We start from the raw sequence: 14218 nt of genomic DNA on the forward strand, positions 1-14218 counted from the left end.
GCCAAAGTAATACTGAAAAATAAAACCAAAACGGGAGGTATCACCATCCCAGACTTTAGCCTCTACTACAAAGCTGTCATCATCAAGACAGTATGGTATTGGCACAAAAACAGACACATAGACCAATGGAACAGAATTGAGAACTCAGAAGTGGACCCAAAAGTATACAGTTTCTGCATTTCTAACAAGCTCCCTGGTGATTCTGATGTACCTGAAAGTGAACCACAGTGTCCCCTGAAGCTTCAAGTGTCCCCTGGACTGGGTCTTCCAGAGCTGATCATGTTTTCCCAAGGACACATAGATAATCTGGGCTTTTAGGAAGAACCACCCTATTATCAAAAACACTGGGCACAATGAGATTAAGATCTATGAGAACTTAACTTGAACAGGTCATGACTATTAACTTGGAAATAAATTCACCGGCGAGCTAGTAGAAATCTAAATATAGTTCTCATGCTAAGCACTTCTATACAAGAAATAAAACACTAAGACTGGGGCATGAATTGCATTTTTTCTTTGCTTACACTGGTGTTTCAAATTGATTTGCAGGTGGAAAACTGCCCAGAGTGTTCGGCAGACCATAAGCTACATGAGTCCGAAGACCATGTATAGTTTGCTCCCTGCCTGAGGCCAAATACAGGACTGTAGCTCCAAAAATATTGATAATTAAAGGAACAGCAGCACCTGTGTTTTCAGAGCTTACTATGTACTAGAACTTTATATATATCATTTAATCCACACAATAATCCTACTGATTAGATACTGTAACTACCCTCATTCTACAAATGAAGAAATGGAGGCTCATATTCAGGTAGATGGCAGCTAGGTAACTGAGTCCACCTAAGGGTCTAAGGGTAGACTCAGGCAACTAGCTATAAATCCAGACAATAGACTCCAGGGTTTACGCCAGTGATCGAGGACAACCTTTAAAAGGGGATGTAATCGTGACACACAATGAATAAATGAAAAAGGGAAACAAACCACAAGAGACTATGACAGAGAGCTGAGGGTTGATGGAGGGAGGTGGGTGGAGGATGGGCTAGATGGGGGATGGGCATTATTGTTGTGATGAGCACTGGGTGTTGCATCTAAGTGCTAAATCACTGAATTCTACTTCTGAAGCCAAAATTGCACTGAATATTAACTAACTAAAATATAAATAGTAAAAAGTAAATAAAAATAAAGTGTTTAAAAATGAACGTGTGTCAGGGCGTCTGAGTGGCTCAATCAGTTAAGCATCTGACTTCAGCTCAGGTCATGATCTCACGGTTCATGGGTTCGAGCCCAGTGTCAGGCTCTGTGCTGACAGCTCAGAGCCTGGAGCCTGCTTCAGATTCTGTGACTCCCTCTCTCTCTGTCCCTCCCCTGCTCATGTGTGCTCTCTCTCTGTCTCTCTCTCTCTCTAAAAATAAACATAAAAAAATGAACGTGTGTCAAAGATGTTATTTAACTTATTAGGGAGAGAACCAGTAGTTCTCACAATGGTTCAAAAATAAAGTGCCCCCCATTTACAGTCAGATAAGGAAAGCAGAAATGAATTCATAAATGGTTGAGAAGCCGGAAAACCAGTCAATATCCAGAGAGCAATAACCAACTGCACTCTACCAAACACAACTAGCTCTTCCACAGATGGTAATTATTTGCATGGCTATCAGCTTTCTTACAGAGTTGAGAAGTTGACCAGACAAGAGCAGACAAAGGCAGGGAACCTAGATGGATTCGCTTACTGGGGACACCCCCTAAATTTTAGTCTTTTACAAGTTTCCTTATAATAGCAATCATGTTGCTATATACTATCTCTTTGGATAAGAGAATGAAAAACAAAGTGGCAGACATTTAGAGGATGGAGCTCAGAAGGCTGATGGGAACCTTATCAATCTCTAATACTGTTTTCAGCAGGTGGTGAAGCAGAAGTCTGCATCCTGAAGTCTGCATACATACTGATGTTGCTTTGTTAATTCACAGTGACTGACCAAATGCTCTGAGCTATAAGCCCTCAGCCCTGGGATGGGGTATAAGGAAACAGTAATTGTGTTGATGGAAAACCTGTGTAATTGGCAACCTGATAAATATTTTTGGCTCAAATATTAATTAGTGGCCAATTTCTAATTAAATATTCTTTCCATTTTTAATGTTTGTTTATTTTTGAGAGAGAGAGAGAGAGAAAGCAAGCAGGAGAGGGGCAGAGACAGAGGGAGACACAGACTCCAAAGCAGGCTCCAGACTCTGAGCTGTCAGCACAGAGTCCAACGCAGGGCTTGAACCTACTAACCGTGAGATCATGACTTGAGCGGAAGTCAGATGCTTAAACGACTGAGACACCCAGGTGCCCCTCTAATTAAATATTCTTAATGGCACACTTTGCTTACAATGAGACTTCCAAGCTCACTTACACCTTTCAGTTCCATTGACTTTTTATATCTTGTTAGACTACAAACAACCTGGTATAATACACCACTGAAGGTCAGGGTTTGATGTTGCCCCAGGCAATAACCACCTGCATTATGGTTTTGTCAAGAGATCTTCAGAGTTAAGGAACCACAATACAATATACCTTGGAAGACCTCTGTTTCCTTGGCCCATTTAAAGACGTGAGCCATCTGAGCTATCAGAAGAAGCACTTCCCTTCCCCTAAGGCCTCCCAAAGAACAGCTCTCTTTCCATGAAGGTATCACTTTCCACACATACAAACAAACATGGTTCATTACAGTCAGGTATTTTTAGACGAGTGATCTCTCAAGACGGGAACCAAAAAATTCCAGCGGCTCTCAACCTTCCCAGACATGGCTTGGTAGTATTTCCCCTTAAGTGTCCTATCACTGGACACAGTTGCTAATATTTTAAAATGCCTAACGAGGTGACAAATCACCCAACGCGAACACTTTTCATTTACAACCCATATTAACTACTTAACCACAAACAGGTGCAGCAGAACTCAACAGGGACAGCTAAATACCGTCCCCATACAAGATTTCAGATGGTATTTGCATGGCCCGATTGTAATGAATACAGCTTCAATATTTACATCGAAAGCAAGAAATACTTCCCAACACAAATGTCAGTTTATATGGTCCTGGGATTTACAAACTGTAACAAGTTAGTCACTAACATGTATGACAAAAAATAATAGCCTAAACGATAGAAACTAAAGGGAAAATTCAAAATTCTAGCTCAGGCTAAGGAAATAGTTTAAGACTAACAGAGATCTTCTAGTCCGGTCATTATTTTGATGTATCAATTCATTCTACGGCAGTTTCCCAGATCGTTTAGGAGACTGAGCATAGGAAGTGCTATGTGCATGGACGCGTACATTGGGAAGTGTGAAGTCGAGTAACTTGTACTTCTGTTGGGAAAGTTTAAGATGTTTTGTGACGCATAGTTATGTGGATTGTTCTGTGGCTCAGCTCCCCAGAACCTTTAAAATGCTAATAGGCTGTACAAATCTCAAAGAAGGATCAAGAGATTAAGTATTGCCCAGACTGGTTTGGCCTGTGAACGTCTTATTGGAGCCACTTGTTAACTTTCCTCCACTGGAATTAGGGTTCTTTAATACATTTTGGGAAATGATCCCTCAGTATGCCAAGTACAAGGAAAACAGCTAGGGATTGTTACGATAATATATATGGCTAGATACCATAGGAAATCTCCAAAAAGGGACTGTCAGCCTATACTCCCACGATGAGGGTCTAAGGGTACCACTTCCCAAACCTTCATCAACACAGTCATGTATCTTCCAAGAGAGTAAATTGAGCACTCTAACATTTCAATCTATTATTTTCATATTGCTTTTATTTTCCTCAGCTCATCAGGCAAATCTATTTTTCACTGGAATAAACATGACAATTAAAAATTAACCTAGCCACCTGGTGAGCTGCTTCTCATGTGTCTTTCTGACAAGAACAGACTAACAGAACTCATGTGGGAAGAAAGAGGAGGTGTTTTATTAGCACCGATACATTGTGCTCAACTGGCTTGAAGAGAATGGAGAATTTATTCCCTCTTCCATGATGGTGATGTCTAAGTAGGTCAACTCTAAACTGACAAAGGCAAAGGTAATCATACCAAATGATGACCCGATTTAAGTGCTATTTTATATTTCATTCCTACCAACTTGTTATTAAGTAACAGAATAAAATTCAATGGGGTATATGAAAAATGGCCACACATTCTTTGCAGCAACTCTCATCAAGGTAAGCAGGCCATTTGCCCACCCTCTTGGAGATGGCTGACCTCGCAACTTGCTTTAACCAACAGAAAATAGCTGACATGTAATTGCCTGACTTCTGAGCCTGAGCTCCAAGAAGAAGACTCCTAGTTTCTGCTCTCATTTTCTTGGAATACTGTTGCCATGTGAACAAGCCTAAGAAAGCCCATAGCAGAAGCAACACAGATGGAAGTGGAGGAGCCCTAGCCAACTGCCAGGGTGTGAATGAGGCCATCAGGAAGCAGACAGTCTCCAGTTTACCTGCCAACTAAATGCAAATGGCTGAATGAGCCAAGCTGACACCATGTGGAGCAGAGAAGAACCATTCCAGCTGAGCCCAGCAATAATTGGCAGCCCACAGAATAGAGAAGGAGAAAATTGCTATTTTAAGTTTTGGGGTGGTTTGTTACACAGCAAAAGGGAATGGATAAAAGTAGATTTTAAGTAAATTTCAACATAATCCTACTACAAGTTCTCTTACCTGCAGTTTCAAATACTAGTCTATAGAAATGTTTCTAGGGGTTTCAGTCGGTTGAGCGTCCAACTTCAGCTCAGGTCTTGATCTCATAGTTCGTGGGTTTCAGCCTTGCATCGGGTTCTGTGCTGAAGGCTTGAAGCCTGGAGCCTGCTTCAGATTCCGTGTCTCCCCCTCCCTCGAGACCTCCCCTTATTTTGTCTCTCTCTCAAAAATAAATAAACAATAACAAAATTTTAGAAGTATTTCTATTTCTTTAATTTTTTAATGCTTTATTTACTTTTGAGAGAGAGAGAGAGACAGCATGAGCAGGGGAGGGTCAGAGAGAGAGGGAGACACAGAATCCGAAAACAGGCTCCAGGCTCAGGCTCTGGGCTAGCTGTCAGCACAGAGCCCGACGCGGGGCTCGAACCCACGAACCGTGAGATCATGACCTGAGCTGAATTCAGACGCTTAACCGACTGAGCCACCCAGGCACCCCAGAAGTATTTCTAAATTTCTCAACTGATCACTCAACTAGTAGCTGTGAATTTTGATTGTGCAATTGATTTTTCTCATTTATTTGTATAATAATTCTCATTTCAGTAAAAATGTAAACCAGTGAGTCATGCCCAGGTAGGTGTAAACCATCCATTTTTCCCCCTAAGTTTCAGCTCAGGCGTTTCACATGGAATTTTCACGTAACTACTGTGTCACTAGAATGTAACTTCTTTTAGGGTAGAGACTTTCGTCTGTTCTCTTCACTGCTCTAAGTCCCCAAAACCTAGAAGGGTGCTTTGCACAAAGCAAGGATTCAACAGTTATTTTAAAAATATGCCAGGCATTTTAATATTTAAATAAACACCATGAAACTGCCATTATCATTCCAGTCAACTTTTGGCTGGATAATGAAAAAATGATACTCAATCTGTAAAAAAAATTCATTAGTTTCATATGAGAGAGTTATTATAAGTTCTTCCACAGGTAGTTACACAGCTAATAACCTGAGGAGTTGGGTTTAATTTAGGCATATCACTCTGGAGAGAAAAGCGAATATCTTTTTCTACTTCTGCATCTATGTTCCATTCATTAAAACCTTACAGTCCATTAGCTCATTAAAAATCACAGGGTGCAAAAACAGTGATATATAGGTGATTCAGTGTTCTGTACCACTTTCTTGGTGAAAGCATTTACTTATCAAAGTGACAAAATATGCAGGAACTACAACAGCAGAATATTCATTTAAAAAGAAAGCTAAAAATGTTGGCTTAATGCAAGTAATTATTTGCATGCTATTACACGCAGAAAAATATTAACAGAGGCACCTGAGTGGCCCAGACAGTTAAGCGTCTGACTTCTGCTCAAGTCACGGTCTCACGGTCTGTGAGTTCGAGCCCCGCATCAGGCCCTGTGCTGACAGCTCAGAGCCTGGAGCCTGGAGCCTGCTTCAGATCTGTGTCTCCATCACTCTCTGCCCCTCCCCCACTCACACTCTGTCTCTTTCGCTCTTGCTCTCTCTCAAAAATAATTAAAGGGTGTGATCAAGAACTAAAATAGTCATATTCAGTTTTCTTACGCGTTACTGTTACAGGAAACACAACCACAACTATTCTTTTACGCTACATATACTTTTGTATTGTTTTAGGGGTATCTAACAGAATTATTCCTTGAGAAACAAATTTTGGACATTTTCCATCTAAATAGTTGATGCCAATTACCATACCCGAAGGATGTATTAACTAGAGACTATCAAACAGCCGTTAAAGAGATTGGGCAAGACACACAGCGTGGACAAAGCACACACACTATTAAGTGAAAAACAAAGTTGTAAAACATTATGAGCAGGGTATTACAATTACTGCAAGAAATTTAAAAGTTAATAATTATAAGGGCTGAAAAAAGGAAGTATATGTACCAAACTACTGATGGTGATTTTCTTTGGAAGCTATTTACAGAGGACTCAAATACTCCACAATATGAATCTTAGCAATATGTGAGCTTTCTACTACACATATGCATTTTTGTTTCAAAAGCTGTTTACTTGTTCAATATTTTTCATCTTTAAAATACCTTCCTCTTCTTATTTAATAATTTACTTCTTTCAGTTATGATGCTTTCACCAAAATGCAAAGACCTACCAACAGTTTCTTTTTTTTTTTTTTTAATGATTTATTTCTAGGAGAGAGAGAGAGAGAGACAGCGTGAGCAGGGGAGGGTCAGAGAGAGAGGGAGTCACAGACTGAAACAGGCTCCAGGCTCTGAGCTGGCAGTCAGCACAGAGCCTGACGCAGGGCTCGAACCCATGAACCGCGAGATCATGACCTAAGCGAAAGTCGGACGCTTAACCGACTGAGCCACCCAGGCGCCCCAACAGTTTCTTAGATAAGAGTAGACATCCAACCAACTTTCCATTCCTCCTTTCCATCTGTCATTTATTTCAGCAACAAGAAATTGTAGCCAGGTGGTTGGAGGGTTTGTTTGTGGTAGAGGGAGGACTAAATATGTCTTCAAGCCCTCATGATCTCTCTTTCCTTCCCCTCTGTTCTCCTCTGAATTCTGGATTTTTAGCCTTGGATTTGTTGCCTCACCCATACAAGATGGCCACCATAATTCAAAGCTTCAAAAACTCCCATGACTTAAGTTCAAAAGTGGAGTGTACTAGTGGACAGTAATTGACCTCTCCTCATATTTATTTTTGCTTGTGTCAAGGAAGACAGTATTTTTCAGAAGACCTTTGCATGCTGAGCCTTGTGATACATGACATCTCAACCCATGACCCCCAAAGGGGACAAACTTCCAAGACTTCATTCATTCCCCAATGCCAGAGGTTTCACCAGCATTGAAAAAGGAAATTGCCTGCCATTCCTCTTCTCATTTCAAGAAGACAATTCCCTCCTCTATTTGATGGTTTGAAACATTTACATTAATAAGGCCTTTTGGGTTGAACCATAATTTCTATTTCTTCACGTGTGAGTTCCGCCACTGTGTGAAATTGGTGAGTATCTTTTACGGTGGTGTGTTTTCTCAGGTTCACTGTAATTTTAAAGAGCTTATCTCCCTGACCTACTCATTCTCTCCAAAACCTAGTATCATTTTTACCTTTCATTTGTCCTATTTCCTGTGCTCACCACCAACTCAACAGTGATCCATTCCTTTTCTTAATTAGAAAGCACAGCCTTTGCTTAACCCCACATGGATCTGGTGCCCAGGTGCCTTCTACTGTATGAGGTTCATTCCCGTCAGAGCAGCTTCAGAAATGGGGTGAAGGTAAACATTAGGTTGTACTGGGTAAGCATGAGTAGAAGGCAGGAATGTGGGAAAGTGAGTGGGGTTGACGGCACTTCACTCAGTGACTGGCATATACTAAGGTCTTTACAAGTGGCGGCTTTAGGGGCGCCTGGGTGGCTCAGTCAGTTAAGCATCTGGCTTTGTCTCAGGTTATAATCTCGTGGTCAGGAGCTCAAGCCCCTCATCGGGCTCTGTGCTGACAGCTCAGAGCCTGGAGCCTGTTTTGGATTTTGTGCCTCCTAATCTTTCTCTGCCGCTCCCATGCTCATTCTCTCTCTCTGTCTCTCAATAATAAATAAAAAAAGGAAAAAAAAAAAAAGAAACGGTGACTTTAGTTGTGTTGATGTGGCAAGAGTGAGTAACTGTAGTCTGTATATCCTTAACTGGCTGGCACAAACCAAAGCTATATTGAAATATTTAAATCCTAGCACTTGGAAAATTATTTTTTTAATGACATTTCTTTGAAATTGAAAAATTAAAAAAATAAAAAGGATGCAATTTTACCAGAGGTAAAGTAGTGCATTCCGTATATCTGCACATGTTGGTACACACAGAAGGTGACAATCTTTGCGTGGCACGTTGGCATAAACTGAAGGGAATTTTGAGTCCCACACAGGGCTGCCGTGCCTGGTGTTGAGCCCCCCCAAGGGCTCTAGTCACCCTAGATCCTTCCTGGTCCCCACAAGAGATAAGTGTATCCCACAGGACACCAGCTGGGAAGTTCTGGTGTAGATTTGAGTTTCAAATCCTGGACCCTCTGCTCCCTGTGCTGAGCAAGGTAAGCATTCTGGGCCTCAGTTTCCTCCTCATGTAATGGGAAGCATAATGATACTTACTCCAGTGGCTGTTGGGAAGATGAATTGGTAAGATACCTACGATGTGTTAAATAAACAATCAGAACTCTGTTCACTTTATTGGTGGTACTATTGTGTCCTGGAAATAGAGAATCAAGATGGCTCTTTATGGCACGAAATAAGGACTCTCTGAAAGTGAAAGAATGATTTTTGGCCTCCCAGCCTTCTAAAATCTCCATCTTAACATTTCCCATTAAACACATCTGTAGCACAGAAGTATCCCATTCCTCCTGATGGAGAAAACAACAGCCTTCAGCTGCCTACGGCCATCATTTTAGTCTGATTTCAGACTCTTATGGCAACACAAATTCAATCTTCCTTGTAGATTTTAGGAAACACTTGGCAGTTTAATTTGCCCGCGTCATTTTTCAGCTCTGGCCTCCTTCAGCAAGCTGCCCCTTACCTCTTTCTGAAGCGATGTCTTCCTCAAAGCAGCTGTAGGATTTTAACAGGAATAGCATCACTACGGGAACCCATCCCCCGGTTCATGTGTCTAGGGCTGGGCTTGAGAAGGTGCGAGTTAGAACCAAGAAAAGGTTCAAGGCACATGTTCTAGGCTAGAAGTTTTATTTTTTAATTTTTTTTAAAAATTTATTATTGAGAGACAGAGAGAGACAGAGCATGAGCAGGGGAGGGTCAGAGAGAGAGGGAGACACAGAATCTGAAACAGGCTCCAGGCTCTGAGCTGTCAGCACAGAGCCTGACGCAGGGCTCGAACCCACGAACTGTGAGATCATGACCTGAGCCGAAGTTGGACGCTTGACCAACTGAGCCCCCCAGGCGCCCCTAGACTAGAAGCTTTAAAGCCCAGAGAAGTTCCCAGAGGCCACGTGGAAAAGGCCAGGGATGCTAGTCAAGGGGCACTGGCAGAAGACTAAAGTAAATGCACCAACTTTACAGAGAGAAGCAGGACAAAATAGCAAGACAATGTCAAAGTCTTATCCGTCTCTGGTTCCAGTCACCCCTCACCCGCAGCCACATCCCTATCCTGAGATTGTGGGAGATAGCCTCCGAATCCTGACAATAAATGCCTCTTTTCCCTCCAGCTTATCTGTGAAAGCTTTCTGCCATTTACAACCAAAAGGGTCACCAAAGCTGCTGGAAACCTCAGAACCATTATTTCCCATTAAATACATCTGTACGTCAGAAATTCCATTTCTCTTTATAGAGAAGCAGCCGCCGCCATCTGCTGCCGGCGATATATTTTAGGCAGGACTTCAGAACTTCATAGCAACACAAATTAATTCTTCTTGGTAGACAGATTCAGCGTGAGAGAGAGAATTAAAGCCATCAAGGTGTCTTCATAAAAATCAACTGCCACACAGCCTGTTACTTCCCAAAATGCATGCCGGATTTGAATGTGCGGATTTAGCAAATGAAAAATTAGGGGATGGATGGTAAGTTACTTCGTGTGTGTGTGTGTGTGTGTGTGTGTGTGTGTGTGTGAGTGATGGGGATGGGTGTTAGGGGGAAATATGGGAAGTTCAATGCAACGTCCAGCTCATTGATCCCATAGATGACAGTTACCAGGATCAGAGACGAAGCAATCGTAAGTGAGGTCCAGAGTAAACAGGTAGAAAAGGCTAATTCCATTCATTGACTCAGGCTATGTTCACTGACAGCCTTCCTCTCTCAGGGACTGTACTGTATCTCTGCTACATCCATATCCTCTTTTTCGACAAACACTGTCGATCTCTTTTCATGTGTAAGATGGCCACATGAGTTTCTTGGGAAAATAAAAGCTTTGGAAGATAGAACCCCAAGGGTATGATAAGAAGGAGGAGGAGGAGGAGGAGGAGGACTCTTAGGAGTTGTAACCAGGGGCACCTGGTTGGCTCAGTTGGTTAAGCGGTAACTTTGGCTCAGGTCATGATCTCACGGTTTGTGAGTTCAAGTCCCACGTCGGGCTCTGTGCTGGCAGCTCAGAGCCTGGAGCCTGCTTCCCATTCTGCCTCCCCCATCTCTCTGCCCCTCCCATGCTCATGCTCTGTCTCTCTCAAAAATATATAAACATTAAAAAAAAAAAGAGTTGTAACTAGAGTTACTATATATTGAATACATATCCTAACAGCTCTCTTGCCTTAATGAAAAGCTGTAGCAAGTGAACAAAAGCTTCCATGTACAGAGTCCCTAGAGAAAGATGGGTGGCACAGCCAGCTAAGAACATGTGCAGTTATTGTTACTTACAGTTTACAGTTATAGCTAATCGTTTATTGGCTCTGTGCAACTGGGGCTAGTTACTTGACTTCCCTGTGCCTCAGTTTCCTCATCTGCAAGATGGAGATAGATAGCAATACAGCTGACCATAAGGAATGAAATGAGTTCCTTCATATAAAGTCATTAACAGACCGCCTGGACTATTGCTGGCACTTATGTAATATATACTAATTATCCAGTGTGGCCAGTGTTATTGTGACACATACTCAGTGCGGATACGTTGCCAATCACTTCACATACACCATTCCATTTCATCTCAAAAGTCCAAGAGTGGGGAGGGCACCGTCGCTCCCCAGAGACACTGACTTGCCTGGCAACACACAGCTGCTTCCTGCAGAGCAGAGATGCAAACCCTGATCACTTTAAACCCAAAGAAAGTAAACTTCTTCCATGCAAACATTCATCACAGGAACAACCAATGCTGCAAAACAACATACAAGAAGCATGAGACGGTTCTAGAACTTCTATGCATATCTAAATCGCCCAGGGCATCTACCAGAAGAATTCCGCATCCCCACCCAGACACCTAATTTAGCACATGCAGAGTTAGCTGCAGAAATGTACAATTTGGGGGCGCCTGGGTGTCTCAGTTGGTTGAGCATCTGACTTCGGCTCAGGTCATGATCTCACAGTCTGTGAGTTTGAGCCCCGCGTCAGACTCTGCTGACAGCTCAGAGCCTGGAGCCTGTTTCAGATTCTGTGTCTCCCTCTCTCTGCCCCTCCCCTGCATGTGCACACTCACTCTCTCACTCTCTCTCTCTCTCTCAAAATAAAATAAAAACATAAAAAAAAAAGGAATGTACGATTTGAACAAGCATCCCAGGGCTTTTGTTGAAGGCTGGTTTGCAATGCGATTGCTCCAGATTCAGAGCTGAGGTTGAGGCTGGCCTGGTCCCTCAGCGCTCTATGGAGGTAGCGGTGTCAAACTCCAGCCTGAAGGGGGCGGGGGGTGGAGGGGAAGGGGAGGGATGACCTGGAAAATGGGTAGGTAGAATACTCAGGCAGAACCAACAATCTGAGCAAAAGGTGAGGGACAGAAGTGCATGTAGTGCACCAGGGAGTGCTGAGTGGCCCTTCATTGACTACAGTGGTAAGAAGCGGCCAGAAATCAAGCTGGGAAAGGAGGGAGAGGCCAAATTGGAAGAATTCACACGATAATAAGTTTCGTCCAGTATGACGATCATGTGCAGCCTCGGGGCAGGTATTTCTACACCGGGACTTGCATCGTGGACTCTTGGAACAATGCATTAGCTTCCTAAATGGCCCTCCCACTTGGCCTCTTGATTCTCTATGTCCTTCCTCCAAACAGTAGCATCAAAGTCGATTTAAATAAAATAAACCAAATCTTACTACTTCCCCATGATGGCTTCCCATTGCCCTAGGAACAAAATCCAAAGTCTTCACCACAGTCTATATGCCCAGACTCCTCCTCTCCAGCCCAGCTCATCTCTCAACACCCACGGTCAACAGACTCCCGTCTGGGCCTGATCTTTCTCTTCCTTAAACCCTAATCCTGTCTCTGACACAGGGCCTTTTCCCAACCATTCCTTTCTCCTGCAAAGCTCTTCATTCAGTTCATCATCTGAGTCTGAGCATAAATGTCACCTCCTCGGAGAATGGGGATCCACCCACCCAATCTAAGGTTTGAATAAACATACCTCCCACACCCTCTTTATCACACACCTGCGCTTCCTTCATAGCATGTACCACCACCCGTTACTATCTTGTTTATCTGTGTCATAGTCACCCCACACCAGGATGGAAATGCCATGTGCGGAGGGACCTTGAATATTTCACTCATAGCTCTATCTCCAGCACCTAGAACAACACATAAACCCAGCACATTAGTAAGTATCTGCTGCACGAGCATGGGACACCGGTGACAGCAAGTTCACTGGGAAAGTGACAGAGGTTGGGTTTCAACACAAATTTTCCTATCTCCCAACTGCTATCTTAACCGCAATTCTCCCCACTTAGGATCCTTGCTAAAATTGAGGACTCCAACTGTTTTTGTTATGTTAATGGATTTAATTAAACTAATGCTTTCTGACATCCAACTATCTCTGGCCAGTCTACTAACCTCTTCCCGGCAGTTTAAATAGCTCTGAAATATGAGAACACATTTACAATTATTCTGGCAAAAAGAGTTAATTAACAGCATACTTAATCACACTTTTTGAGCGCTAATATATCAGCGTTGGATGTCATTTTCATTAATATGCTGCAATATTTATATTTCTCAAGATGGAAAGGATGTTGCTAATGGGGTAGACAGGAAGAGATCATTTTCTTGCTGAACAATGCCCATATGATTAAGTACGCAGACTGTGGTAAAAAAAAAAAAAAATGAATGCAGCAACCCTTAAATCCTTTCCATGCGGACAAATGAATGTGTTTTTCACAATAACGTTGTTGCAAGTCGGGGCAGCCTAGTGGACGGCAGAGATTTTGCCCATGAATGTCAGATTTACAATGCAATGAGTCGATGCTCTGACACATTGATAAACAAGCTCAAGTCATATCATTTGCACTGCGTCATTTGTACACTGGCAGCCTACAGATCATACCAAAAATTACCCCGACTAAATCCATTATAAGTCTGAAAGGAACTGCTATCAGTACAATGAATTCTGATTTCATCTGATTCTGGCTGGTAACCTGTAGCGAAGGGTTTTCCAGACTAGCACAGAAAGAGGAAGATCTCGCTTGGATTCTGACTGGAGGTGTTGACATTTAAAGCTGTCCCCAGCATTGTGGTTTCGCCCTAATTGCCAGATTTCTTGCACTTTATTATCTTTAAGTCTTAATTGCATATTTAATCATAGGAATTGCAAACAAAGCATGACGGGGGGGGGGGTGATGAAACAAAGGCAGCACATTCAACACATCCAAGAGAGGCAAACAGAAATTCAGTATCTCTTTAGAAATGCGGAGAAGAGGGGCACCTGGGTGGCTCAGTAGGTTGAGCAACCGACTTCAGCTCGAGCCATGATCTCATGGCTTGTGAGTTCGAGCCCTGTGTCGGGGTCTGTGCTGACAGCCCAGACCCTGGAGCCTGCTTCAGATTCTGTGACTCCCTCTCTCTCTGCCCCTCCTGTGCTCACATTCTGTCTCTCTCAAAAATAAACATTAAAAAAATGTAAAAAAGAAAAGAAAAGAAATATGGAGAAGATAAAAACTTGGAACCAATAAGAAAAAAAG

This window comes from Hyaena hyaena, unplaced genomic scaffold, assembly GCF_003009895.1.
Source record: "Hyaena hyaena isolate Hyena2069 unplaced genomic scaffold, ASM300989v1 scaffold_42, whole genome shotgun sequence".
Taxonomy (NCBI): Eukaryota; Metazoa; Chordata; class Mammalia; order Carnivora; family Hyaenidae; genus Hyaena; species Hyaena hyaena.